At 45.4% G+C, this 14,321-nt stretch overlaps 1 protein-coding gene across 2 annotated transcripts in view; it reads left to right on the top strand.

The window, feature by feature from the left end:
- Positions 1–228: 228 nt before the first annotated feature.
- Positions 229–14,321, top strand: part of LOC140392079 (uncharacterized) — a 31,442-nt gene continuing 17,349 nt past the window's right edge. The window contains exon 1 of one of the 2 annotated variants that reach the window (XM_072477315.1): positions 229–446. The gene's annotated coding sequence lies outside the window, so the exon portion shown is untranslated. Of the gene's footprint in view, positions 479–14,321 lie in introns of both variants that reach the window. The other variant, XM_072477314.1, reaches the window with a different exon arrangement.

Consider the following 14,321-nt stretch of genomic DNA (forward strand, 5'->3'; position numbering starts at 1 on the left):
CCCCTCTTTAGCTTCAATGGCAGCACTCGGCCACAATCGCTCGCCTTCGGGTATATTCGGCTATCCCCGCCTCCACCTCCGCCCCGCACAAAGATGGCGACGTTCGGGCAGCACTCGTGAATACGCGTGCGCGCTCTCCTGCACTTGCCCCTCTCGCTCTCTCTTCACCGCTCCCGTTCGGGGTAGGGAAAGCCCCGTTTAGCTGTCTTGCCACACCTCACAATTAAGACGTCAGTCGGCGTCCATCTGTAGGAGAAAGGCGCCGGCGAATCATCACCTTTTTGGAACACGAAACATATATATGTATATAAAAAAACGATTGACGCAAGATTAGGGAGGCCGATTTATCTGGCGTTTTTGAGGCGGAGGGGTGGCTCGGGGTCCTGCCTGAGTGGAGTCGCAGTGGTCACTGTTGCTGTCAGGAGGCCTCCAGCCCGGCGTCAGGTGTAAGTGTGAGCGGGGCCGCTTTAATGACACAGTAAGTGGCGGCAAGCGGCTTTGAACGGAGGCAGGCAATCTATTCGTGTCCCACAAGCCTCTGAGCTGCAGCGTTCTCCATAGGTTTTTATTATTTAAAGAAAAAAATCAATTGGAAATTCTGCCTGTGACCATGTCGTGATCCATATCTGTCTACGTGTAGTTTGGATGGAGGTAGTCAGGAGGGGGTAATGTGAGCTCAACAGCACAGTAGCACATTGGTTAGCACTGTTGCTTCATCACGCCAGGGTCCCAGGTTCGATTCCTGGCTTGGGTCACTGTGTGGAGTCTGCACGTTCTCCCCCGTGTCTGCGTGGGTTTCCTCCGGGTGCTCCGGTTTCCTCCCACAGTCCAAAGGTGTGCAGGTTAGGTGGATTGGCCACGATAAATTACCCTTAGTGTCCAAAAGGTGGGGTGTCCAAAAAAAGGTTAGGTGGGATTACGGGGATAGAGTCGAGGCGTGGGGCTTAAGTAGGGTGCTCGTTACAATGGCTGGTGCAGACTCGATCGGCCGAATTGCCTCCTTCTGCACTGTAAAGTCTATGATTCAGTGATCTGGAGTTGCATCATCAGCTGCCAGGGTGTTATCTTTTTTCCATTGACGTTTTTGCATTCAGTTACAGTGCCCCCCCCCCCCCCCCCCCCCCTTCTCTTTTTGGGTTATTAATTAGTTTAATTTGTTTCATTGCTATAAAACAAATGACACAATGTAGGAACAGTGGACTCGGGGGCGAGGAGGGGGGGGGAGAGGGGAGGCAAGGGGGAGGTGGGCAGGGGGGAGGTGGAGAGAGAGGGGGGGGAAGCAAGGGGGAGGGGGGTGCGTGGACAGATTAGATTTGGCAAAACTATATCCTCCAGGAGGGTTGAGAACCAGAAGACACAGATTATGTATGCATACTTTTGAAAATGATAATTAGCAGAAGACCAGTGCGATATGAGTTTTTTTAATGAGTTGTTAAATCTGAAGTACACTGACTGTAATTGTAGTCAAAGGATATTTCATAGTAACTTTCAGCAGAGAATTGGATATGCAATTGATAAGGGAACTATTTCAAGGATTTGGGTAAAAAGCAAGGGAGTTTGTCTAATTGAATAGCTCTTTCAACAAGCTGGCACAAACACGATGGACCAGATGTTATCCTTCTGTTCTGTATGATTCTATGATGCAAGTATAATATAGAAATGCTTTGTATATAACTTAATTAATCTACATATGCTTTTTTAATATATTGCACTCTCCTTTGGGTGCCAATATTCTGTGACAGTCTCACCTGCAGCTGCGCACATCTACCATTTAGGGAGAGCTTCACAAAGTTACAGCATCCCACACCCATTCGGACAGCTCCCCAGATACACTGATGGGAACATTGCTAAGTCCTCATGCCATGGGCAAAACTAAGAGCATCCACCTGGGTATTCCTATATGACATTGTCTAATATTTCTAACTAAATAGCTTTCAATCGATAATGCTTTTGCTAAATTGGGTGTTGCACTATTTTACAATGCTATGAGTAGTGCACTAAATAATTTAGATATTTTTTTGTTGGTATAGAGAGAACATAGCGGTAGGCCATTCTGCCCATTGGGCCTGATCTGCCAGTTAATATGATCATAGCTGATCATCCACTTCAGTGCCTTTCCCCCCCACACTATCCCTAGATCCCTTTGTCATTGGTATTTAGAAATCTGTCGATCTCTGCTTTATTTTTTTTTAAATGTTGTTCGTTATAAATTTAGAGTACCCAATTATTTTTTTCCAATTAAGGGACAATTTAGCATAGCCAATCCACCTAACCTGCACATGTTTGGGTTGTGGGGGTGAAACCCACACAAACACGGGGAGAATGTGCAAACTCCACACAGACAGTGAGCCGGGTCGGAATTGAACCCAGGTCCTCAGCGCTTACCTCTGCTCCACCGTGTGGCCAGGATCTCTGCTTTAAAGGTACTGAATGCCTGAGCTTCCGCAGCCCTATGGGGTAAAGAATTCCAAAGATTCAAAGAAGAGAGCTACGTTTAATTTAACTTGTTTCTTTATGGTCAGGGCAGCACAATGGTTAGCCCTGCTGCCTCACAGTGCCAGGGACCGGGTTTGATTTGGGTGACTGCCTGTGTGAAGTTTGCACTTTCTCTCTGTGTCTGCGTGGGTTTCCTCTGGGTGCTCCGGTTTTATCCCTCAGTCCATAGATATGCTGGTTAGTGGATTGACCTTGCCAAATTGTCCTTTAGTATCCAAAAATGTGCAGGTTCGGATTGGCCATGCCAAATTGTCCTTTAATATCCAAAGATGTGCAGGTTAGGTGGATTGGCCATGATCATTGTGCGGGCTACAGGGAGGGAGTGGGCCCTAATGGAGTGCCAGTGCAGACTCAGTGGGCTGAATGACCTTCTACATTCGTGATTCTATGTCATACTGATTTAAGTGAGCACAGTTTTTAAGATCATTCACTTTTTCAGGTTGGTTTGTGATGCAAGGTGTTGAGATTTTTTTTTCCTTGTACAACTTACTAATCCCAGTACAGTGAATAATCTTGGGCCAAAGAATTTAATGCACTTTATATTTTTCCTTGGGGCACGGGTGTTAGGATCCCCGACCCGACCACAACATTTGTTAGGATACCGGACAGGAAACCCAAACAATTTTTTAATTTTATTTGTAAAATTGTGAAGAAAGGATACTTCAACCCCAGCAACTTCAACACAAACTTTAATTTAAACACAGAATTACCAACATTAACATCAAAGAAACTGGACGGGATTCTCCGTCCCGCCAACCGGCCAATGGGGATTCCCCTTGTGGGCAGCCCCACGTCGTCAGGAAATCCTGGGGCTGCCGGCACAATGGAGAATCCTGACAGCGGAGAATCCAGCCCCCTAGCTTTACAATTATCAGTTAAACAGTTCTTAAAACAAGGAAAAACTGAAACTTATTAAGCAACCCAATACAGTTCAAACGCCACTTACAAATAAAGTTAACAAACAGATTACGTGCTTAGTTGTGTAGAGACCTTTGGCGAGAGAAACAGCAATGTCATACTGATCGGATAATCTGTTCCTGTGACGTTGATTGAAAGGAGGAATATAGACTTTCAGCAGGAGAATTTGTTAAATTCATTTATACATTCATTTATGGCTCAACCCTAATTGTCCTTGTTCAGCGGGTTTTTAAGAGTTAACCACATTGCTCTGAGTCTGGATCCATATGTCGATGATGGCAGATTTATTTCCTCCCTAAAGAGTGTGGTGAACCAGATGGGTTTTTATGACCATGGGTTCATGGTCATTTTAAAAATTTCAGATTTTTATTTAGTTCGGGTTCCACCACCTGCCGTGATGGGATTCAAACCCTAGGTCACCAGAGTATAACCTTGGGTCTCTGGATTGCCAATCCAGTGACAATACCATTATGTCGCTGCCTCCCCTGACCAGCAATAGGCTGGGTGGGGAAGAGAACCACTGGGACACTAAAAGAGGAAATGCTGGAAAATCGCAGCAGGTCTGGCAGCATCTGTAAGGAGAGAAAAGAGCTGACGTTTCGAGTCCAGATGACCCTTTGTCAAAGCTGCTTAGTGAGGACTCCATACAACTGGCACACGTTTGGCTCAAATTTAAAACATTTGTTTGATATCACTCTTGTGAAGTGCTTTGGGCCATTTTGATATGTTATGCACGACGTTAGTTTTTATTTGTACACTGACAACACCTGACCCTACCTCACCACCGCCTCTCGATTCATCCACTTGCAAATTCTCAGACTCCTTATCCGATATTCAGTACTAGAAGAGCAAATGTTTCTTCCAGTAAGGAAGACTGAAGCTGTTGTTTTTGATTCTGTTTCAAACTTCATTCCTTAAAGATTGATCCCATCCCTCTCCCTGGGGCCAGTTTGACATTTAAGCCAGTTTGTTCGCAACCTTGGTGTCATGTTTGACCCTCAGTTGATCTTCCAACCGCTTATTGGTGCCAACACTTAGATCACCTACATCTATCTTCGTAATGTCACCCCACGCTCGGTTCATCTTTTGCGGAAACCTTAATTGATGCGTTTGTCTCAACTTGACCAATCTATTGCACTGCTGCTGGTCTCCCAGCCTGTGACCTGCTCTTGTAGCCACAGTATTTATAAGGCTGGTTCAGTTTAGTTTCTGACCAATGGTAAACCCCCAGAATGTTGATGGTGACGGATTCTGTTGCTGTTTTTCCTGAATGAGCCTTTCAATAGTGTGTGAAGCAGAGAACTATAAAGCCAAAGACATTGGTCATTATTGCATTGCTGTTTATGGGAACATGGGAATTAAGAGCTGAAGTAAGCAATTCAGCCCTTCAAGCCTGCTCCGCTATTCCCTCAGATCTTGGCTGATCGCGTGGTGCAGTGGTTAGCGCTGTTGCCTCACGGTGCCGACGTCCCGGGTTTGATCCCGGGTCACTGTCCACAGTCATTCTCCCGTGACTGCGTGTGTCTCACTCCCACAACTCGAAAGATTTGCAGGGTAGGTGGATTAGCCATGTTAAATTGCCCTTAAAAAAAAGATCAGGCTGATCGCTTCCTGGTTTCAAATCCACTTCCCTCCCTGTTTCCCATATCCCTTTAACCCATTTTTAAAATCAGCTATAGAAGTTTATGTATGCAAATTAGCTTTCCTGTTTACTACAATACAACAGTGACCACTCTTTAAATAGTTCTTCATTGGCTGTAGAATGCTTTGGAACCACCACATATCGTGTAAGGTGCGATGCAAATGCAAGTCTTTCTTCACTAAAGGGGCCATTTCAACAACCTTGTCTGCCTGCTCTTACTAACGTAGTCCAAAACTAATCTCCCTTACCTGGGCTTTCTCTCCATAGACTTGTATGATTCTCTGCTTAAATTATTGCATTTTTTCTTAAGGTGCAGGGATCTCTAGGGGCACCATGATGCAGCAACTCTTCAGTTTAAATGTTGGAAGCCTGAAGGAACTGTGCACTTGTATATCAAGGCACATATTGTCACAACAATCACTGAAATTTGAGCCTGTCTATCTCTCAAATACGCCAAACTCTGGAGATTGTACCCATGCCTTGCCTATCTACGTTCTGGCACTGAGTCCTTTTCACCCATCACAACGTTGCCTGAATAAATAAAGTGCATTAATTACCCGCCTCTCGGGCTAGATAATCAATACAGCATCCTTCCATCTGCAAAAGATGGACCTGCAGCAAGCAATCCATTTCAGCTAGGGTGTCTTCACGTGCTGTACCTTTTCTAATGGCTGAAGTGAAGCAGCTAATCCTTGAGCGATAGATCCAGCCACAAGAGTGGCAAATTAAGCTACCCAGTACCATTGTTGCTTTTGGCTTTGGTGCCTGTTGCCAAGCCACTGTCATCATGGTGGCCCACACCAGCTCACTGGAGATGTTGCAGTTTCCCTCTGTCGCCAGCTAGTGACTCCCAGGTGCAATAATCAACATTTAGGGCCTTCACATCACGCTGGCAAGCATTCTTGAAGCAGAACTTTGGGATTCCTACTGATTGTCTGGCTTCAGCTACTTCACTTCGGTGTGCGTCTGTTTTCCATCCTACAGACTTGCCCCAGTCAACGTGCTAACAAACTTAAGAGAGGACTGTCGTATTTGTGATTTTAGACCTGCTGGGATATACCCATAATACGTTGTAGAGAGTGAAGATGGAAATTGTTGAGCTTCTTTTCTTGATAGCTGTGAGTTAATCATGTTCCGGAGCTATTCAACAAGGTTGCAAACACAGGCCTTCTAAATTATCAGCTTAAGGGTCAGCTTGATGTGCATCTCATGAGTCAGCCAAAGGTACATAGAACGATACAGTGCAGTACAGGCCCTTCGGCCCACGATGTTGCGCTGAAACAAAAGCCATCTAACCTACACTATGCCCTTATCATCCATATGCATATCCAATAAACTTTTAAATGCCCTCAATGTTGGTGAGTTCACTACTGTTGCAAGTAGGGCATTCCACGGCCTCACCACTCTTTGCGTAAAGAACCTACCTCTGACCTCTGTCCTATATCTATTACCCCTCAGTTTAAAGCTATGTCCCCTCGTGCCAGCCATTTCCATCCGCGGGAGAAGGCTCTCACTGTCCACCCTATCTAACCCCCTGATCATTTTGGATGCCTCTATTAAGATTAAGGTGTATCAATTTCTGCATCAAGGCACAAAATGTCACCCAAAATTTGAGCCTGTCTATCTCTCAAGCCAAACTCTGGAGATTGTACCCATGCCTTGCCTAAGTACATTCTGGCACTGAGTCCTGTTCACCCGTCACCCCTGTGCTTGCTGACTTACATTGGCTCCAGTCTGGCAATGCCCTGATTTTTAAACACTCCCATGTTTTCGAAACTCTCCATGCTTTCACTTCCTGTCTCTAATCTCCTCCAGCTCCACTGCTCTCCACAATTCTGCATTCCTCCAGTTTCAGCCTCTTGTGTGCTCCTGCTCTTAATTATCCAACCATTGAAAGTCGTGTCTTCAATCGCCAGGACTCTGAACTCCAAAATTCCTCTCCTAAATATCTTTCCTTCAAAACACTGAGAATACCAATTCTTTTTTTTAAAATTTAGAGTGGGGCAATTTATTCAGGGGCAATTTCGAGTTGCCAATCCACCTAACCTACATATCTTTGGGTTGTGGGGGTGAAACCCATGCAGACATGGGGAGAATGTGCAAACTCCACACGGACAGTGACCCAGGGCCGGGATTCGAACCCGGGTCCTCAGCACCGCAGTCCCAGTGCTAACCACTGTGCCACCGTGCCGCCCGAGACCACCAATTCTAATATCTCTTGATGTGGTTCGTGTCACATTTTGTTTGATGATACTCCTGAGAAGCACCATGTGATATTTTACAGAGTTAAAGGCCCAAATAATTGCACGTTTGTTTTTAAAAATTATATAGCGAGTGTAAAAGTTCAGTAAAATTGACCAGACACTGAATAGGCTAAAGCTTAGAATTAAAATTATCCTGGAGCTAATCATTTTGAATGCGGGAGGGAGAACAGTGCAAATGTAAAAAGGCCCAAAGATTTATATCCCTTCACAAAACACTTCAGTTCCTTCCATACAAAGCGGAATAAAAGGTAAAGAAAATACCAGAGACATTCGCACTGGCTACAAGTTAACCCACAATGCAGATTTTCAATACAGTGTGGCTCCCTTGGTTTAGGATGCTAAATACCCTTGGGAGTTACTTGCCTGCTCCCGGGTCCACTTTGTAACAAAGCTGTTTCAAGATGGCCTCCCTTTTCATTCAGTTTCCTTCATCACTTTGTCTCCCCTTTCTTGTATGATGTTTTTCCCCTTTATTTCTTTCACCTTTTCCCCTCTAAAGTTGGAATACACAACACACAAATGGGCCATTTGACACATGATCATCTCCTCTCCTGTTTCATCTCACCTCCCAACATAATCCTTAATTCCTTTCTCCTTCTTCGTGTGCTTTTCTTGCTTCTCAAATAGAAACATAGAAAATAGGAGCATGAGGAGGCCATTCGGCCCTTCGAGCCTTCTCCGCCATTCATTAGAACATAGAAAAATACAGAACAGAACAGGCCCTTCGGCCGACGATGTTTGCCGAACCTTTGTCCTAGATTAATCATAGATTATCATAGAATTTACAGTGCAGAAGGAGGCCATTCGGCCCATCGAGTCTGTACTGGCTCTTGGAAAGAGCACCCTACCCAAGGTCAACACCTCCACCCTGTCCCCATAGCCCAGTAACCCCACTCAACACTAAGGGCAATTTTGGACACCAAGGGCAATTTATCATGGCCAATCCACCTAACCTGCACATCTTTGGACTGTGGGAGGAAACCAGAGCACCCGGAGGAAACCCACGCACACACGGGGAGGATGTGCAGTCTCAGCACAGACCGTGACCCAAGCCGGAATCGAACCTGGGACCCTGGAGCTGTGAAGCAATTGTGCTATCCACAATGCTACCGTGCTGCCCTTAAGAACAAATTAATCTACACTATATCATTCTATCGTAATCCATGTACCTATCCAATAGCCACTTGAAGGTCCCTAATGTTTCCGACTCCACTACTTCCACAAGCAGTGTATTCCATGCCCCCACTACTCTGGGTAAAGAACCTACCTCTGACATCCCCCCCCTATATCTTCCACCATTCACCTTAAATTTATGTCCCCTTGTAATGGTTTGTTCCACCCGGGGAAAAAGCCTCTGACTGTCTGCTCTATCTATTCCCCTGATCATCTTATAAACCTCTATCAAGTCGCCCCTCAACCTTCTCCGTTCAAATGAGAAAAGGCGTAGCACCCTCAACCTTTCCTCGTAACACCTACTCTCCATTCCAGGCAACATCCTGGTAAATCTCCTTTGCACCTTTTCCAAAGCTTCCACATCCTTCCTAAAATGAGGTGACCAGAACTGTACACAGTACTCCAAATGTGGCCTTACCAAGGTTTTGTACAGCTGCATCATCACCTCACGGCTCTTAAATTCAATCCCTCTGTTAATGAACGCTAGCACACCATAGGCCTTCTTCACAGTTCTATCCACTTGAGTGGCAACTTTCAAAGGTGTATGAACATAGACCCCAAGATCTCTCTGCTCCGCCACATTGCCAAGAACCCTACAGTTAACCCTGTATTCCGCATTCATATTTGTCCTTCCAAAATGGACAACCTCACACTTTTCAGGGTTAAACTCCATCTGTCACTTCTCAGCCCAGCTCTGCATCCTATCTATGTCTCTTTGCAGCCGACAACAGTATCCACAACTCCACCAATCTTTGTTTTGTCTGCAAATTTACTGACCCACCCTTCAACTCCCTCATCCAAGTCATTAATGAAAATCACAAACAGCAGAGGACCCAGAACTGATCCCTGCGGTACGCCACTGGTAACTGGGATCCAGGCTGAATACTTGCCATCCACCACCACTCTCTGACTTCTATCGGTTAGCCAGTTCGTTATCCAACTGGCCAAATTTCCCACTATCCCATGCCTCCTTACTTTTTGCAAAAGCCTACCATGGGGAATCTTATCAAATGCCTTACTAAAATCCATGTACACTACATCCACTGCTTTACCTTCATCCATATGCCTGGTCACCTCCTCAAAGAATTCAATAAGACTTGTGAGCCAAGACCTACCCCTCCCAAATCCGTGCTGACTATCCCTAATCAAGCAGTGTCTTTCCAGATGCTCAGAAATCCTATCTCTCAGTACCCTTTCCATTACTTTGCCTGCCACCGAAGTAAGACTAACTGGCCTGTAACTCCCAGGGTTATCCCTATTCCCTTTTTTGAACAGGGGCATGACATTCACCACTCTCCAATCCCCTGGTACCACCCCTGTTGACAGTGAGGAGGAAAAGATCATTGCCAATGACTCTGCAATTTCATCTCTTGTTTCCCATAGTCATTGCACCGTGCAGTGAATTAAACTATTGCCTTTCCACTCGCTAGTTTTTGCGATTTTTCATGAGAATATTTAAAGGGTTGCATGTTGAACAGTTAAAGGTCAGGAGTGTTTGGAAGTTTATCATAGAATTTACAGTGCAAAAGGGGGCCATTCGGCCCATCGAGTCTGCACCAGCTCTTGGAAAGAGCACCCTACCCAAGGTCAACACCCCCACCCTATCCCCATAACCCAGTAACCCACCCAACACTAAGGGCAATTTTGGACACTATGGGCAATTTATCATGGCCAATCCACCTAACCTGCACATCTTTGGACTGTGGGAGGAAACCGGAGCACCCGGAGGAAACCCACGCACACACGGGGAGGATGTGCAGACTCCGCACAGACAGTGACCCAAGCCGGAATCGAACCTGGGACCCTGGAGCTGTGAAGCAATTGTGCTATCCACAATGCTACCGTGCTGCCCAAAGTGGAAGAGGAATTTCTCAAAAAGAGCTCGACCAGGTGTAAAGTGCTTGCTTCTTGCTCTTATCCATTTGACCTCTGAGTGGTATATTACACTTTGTGGTGATATGTTGTTATTCTTTGCTTGTGATCCAGAATGGTCTGATGAGTTGATGAGAAAGAAACCACCAATCTTGAGATTGAAGCAAAGTTAATTTATTGAATAACGATGAATTAAATAGAGTTCGCACACTCTACAGAGCTACAACTACTAATTAAGTACGGTTGAATCTGTTGAACAGTAATCTATAATCTCGTATTAACTAATGATGTCCTCGTGCTATCTCTCTCTAATCTAAGCTACTCGTCCTGTGATCAACATTTCTCTGCTCACACTTAACTACCCAAGATTCCTGAGGTCTGATATTTATACTGGGAACTGGTGGTGCCCTCTAGTGTTTGTATTACGCTGAGATATTATAATTCACCCTTTACTGGCGTACCTATATACATGTCATTACACTGAGCACATTAGAAAATCACACTGATTTGCAAGTTGGTACCTTGGTAACTCGGAAGAGCTGACGAGAATCAATTATGTTTTATTTAAGGGGAATGGTGGTGTGGTGGTTTTGAAAGGGAACAGGGCAGTATCAGATGGAATTGAAAATATTAGCATGGGAGCCAAGAGGAGAAGTTGGGTGGTCAGCACTGTTGTCGTCAGAGTGCCATTAGGGAAACTAGACATGTCTCTGTGAAGAAGTTGAATGAAGGGGTATCGGAGAAATATGAGAGAGAGGATGAGTTCAGGGCTATTTAGAGATTCGGAGACTAAAGTAGCAAACTGTTACAAATATCCCATAACGTTTTGTACAAATAAGAGTAACTTGTTATTCCTGTAGCTTGGTGTTTTGCAAGTTTCCTGAGCAGCGGTACAATAAGTAGCAACTATGAGTTACACTGGCCCATTTCACATGGGTAGTTTGCTGCGGTGCCGGGTCCTGACCTTTTTGCGTTCATACAACCTGTTTGCATATTTTTGTGGTTCCTTTCTGCTACTAGCTTGGATAAATGGGAAGGGTAAATTTAAATTAATTCCTGCGCTCCTGAAATAACAGGACTTTTCCCTCAAGTGTCCATTCCCTGTGTTGAATCGACAATGACGGTAAGTGGCTTATTTAACTGCGGTAATGCTCCCACCCTAACCCGATTCTGTTCTTGCCCCTCCTCATCCATACATACAGGAACTATTGGATATTGATTGAGTAGCGATCTTGATTAGTTTATTTTTCTCCTCCATCTCCTCCGCCTTAAGGTCACATGCTGGCCTAAATCAGTTGCCTTAATACTTTCTGGTAAGAGTAAATGAGGAAAGGCAATACAAAATAAGGGATACAATTCTTAAAAAGGGCGCAAGAGCTGAAGACCTCCGGGTATTTTGCTCAAATCGTTTTAAAGGTGGCAAGACAGTTTGGAAACGTGATTAATAGAGTGTAAGGGATGCTGGGCTTTTTAAATGGAGGCATAAGAGTTCAAAAGCAGGTTGAATTACCTTTATAAAATGCTGGCTCGACCTCGAGCTGGAAATTGTGTCCAATTCTGGGCAGTACATTTTAGCAGGGACATGAAAGCATTCGCGAGGGTGTGGAAAGGATTCGCGTGAATGGTTCCAGGATTCAGTTATGTGGCTAGTTTGGAGAATTTGGGGCTGTTCTTGGAGAAGAGAAAGTCGAGAGGAGGTTTAATTGAGCTTTTCAGAATGAGGGGGCTGGCCAAGAGTAGAGACGGTGAAACTCCCCATTGACGGGTGGGTTGAGAACCAGCGGCCACTGGCAAAAGAAGCAATGACGAAACGAGGCAAACCTTTTAATGCATCAAGTGAATAGGGTCTGGACTGTCCTGCCTGAGAGTATCGTGGAGGCAGATTCAAGTGTGGTGGTCAAAAGGCAATTGCACCAAAGAGAAAACATGTGGAGGGCCACGGGGGAAAGGCAGGGGAGTGGGACCAGCTGAGCCGATTTTACAGCTGGCACAGACATGATGGGCAGAATGGCCTCCTCTGCTGTGACCTTTCTGTAAGAGATAGAAAGTGAACTTGGGTCTTTTGTCTTTGGTTCATAGTGCCCCACTGTGCTAAGTAATAGAGTCAGGTTGCACAGTGGTTAGCACAGTTGTGTCACAGTGCCAGGGTCACAGGTTCGATTCCTGGCTTGAGTCACTGCCTGTGCGGAGTCTGCACGTTCTCCCCGTGTCTACGTGGGTTTCCTCCGGGCGCTCCGGTTTCCTCCCACAGTCCAAAGATGCGCAGGTTAGGTGGATTGGCCATGCTAAATTGCCCTTAGTGCCAAAAGATGGGGTGGGGTTACAGGAATAGAGTGAAGGTGTGGGTTTAGGTAGGTGCAGATTCGATGGGCCGAATGGCCTTCTGCACTGTAAATTCTATGATTCTATGAAAAAATAATTTCAAAGTTCGACATAATACAAAACGTTGAATTGAAGTAAACAGTGAGCGGGATACTAATAGCCTTCAGGAGCTCCTGAATAGACTGATAAAATGAGCAGGCAAATGGGGCAGGATGTTCTCCTGACGGAGCTGAATTGCAACCGGTTTACGATTCATAAGAACTAGGAGCAGGAGTAGGCCATCTGGCCCCTCGAGCCTGCTCCACCATTCAATGAGATCATGGCTGATCTTTTGTGGACTCAGCTCCACTTTCCGGCCCGAACACCATAACCCTTAATCCCTTTATTCTTCAAAAAACTATCTATCTTTATCTTAAAAACATTTAATGAAGGAGCCTCTACTGCTTCACTGGGCAAGGAATTCCATAGATTCACAACCCTTTGGGTGAAGAAGTTCCTCCTAAACTCAGTCCTAAATCTACTTCCCCTTAGTTTGAGGCTATGCCCCCTAGTTCTGCTTTCACCCGCCAGTGGAAACAACCTGCCCGCATCTATCCTATCTATTCCCTTCGTAATCTTATATGTTTCTATAAGATCCCCCCTCATCCTTCTAAATTCCAACGAGTACAGTCCCAGTCTACTCAACCTCTCCTCGTAATCCAACCCCTTCAGCTCTGGGATTAACCTAGTGAATCTCCTCTGCACACCCTCCAGCACCAGTACGTCCTTTCTCAAGTAAGGAGACCAAAACTGAACGCAATATTCCAGGTGTGGCCTCACTAACACCTTATACAATTGCAGCATAACCTCCCCAGTCTTAAACTCCATCCCTCTAGCAATGAAGGACAAAATTCCATTTGCCGCCTTAATCACCTGTTGCACCTGTAAACCAACTTTTTGTGACTCGTGCACTAGCACACCCAGGTCTCTCTGCACAGCAGCATGTTTCAATATATTTTATCATTTAAATAATAATCCCTTTTGCTGTTATTCCTACCAAAATGGATAACCTCACATTTGTCAACATTGTATTCCATCTGCCAGACCCTAGCCCATTCACTTAGCCTATCCAAATCCCTCTGCAGACTTCCAGTATCCTCTGCACTTTTTGCTTTACCACTTATCTTAGTGTCGTCTGCAAACTTGGACACATTGCCCTTGGTCCCCAGCTTCAAATCATCTATGTAAATTGTGAACAGTTGTGGGCCCAACACTGATCCCTGAGGAACACCACTAGCTACTGATTGCCAACCAGAGAAACGCCCATTAATCCCCACTCTTTGCTTTCTATTAATTAACCAATTCTCTATCCATGCTACTACTTTCCCCTTAATGCCATGCATCTTTATCTTCCCCTGGGAGCGCAGACTAGCAAGCAATTCGGTGTTCCACGCCATGCAAATGATGTGTTACAGCTGTAATTATTCTCATTGCCCCTGTCTGAACTGCTCTCTCGCTTCCAGACAGGGGTCTCTTTTCTTTGGAAGGGGGGGGTTCCCTTTCGGTACAGGGACCCTCTATTACAGGGGTTCCTGTGGGGGGGGGGGCTGCCTTAACCCACCGCAAGGTCCGCCGCTCCAGGGCCAAGCTGGAAG

The sequence above is a fragment of the Scyliorhinus torazame genome, chromosome 15, assembly GCF_047496885.1.
Source record: "Scyliorhinus torazame isolate Kashiwa2021f chromosome 15, sScyTor2.1, whole genome shotgun sequence".
Classification (NCBI taxonomy): Eukaryota; Metazoa; Chordata; class Chondrichthyes; order Carcharhiniformes; family Scyliorhinidae; genus Scyliorhinus; species Scyliorhinus torazame.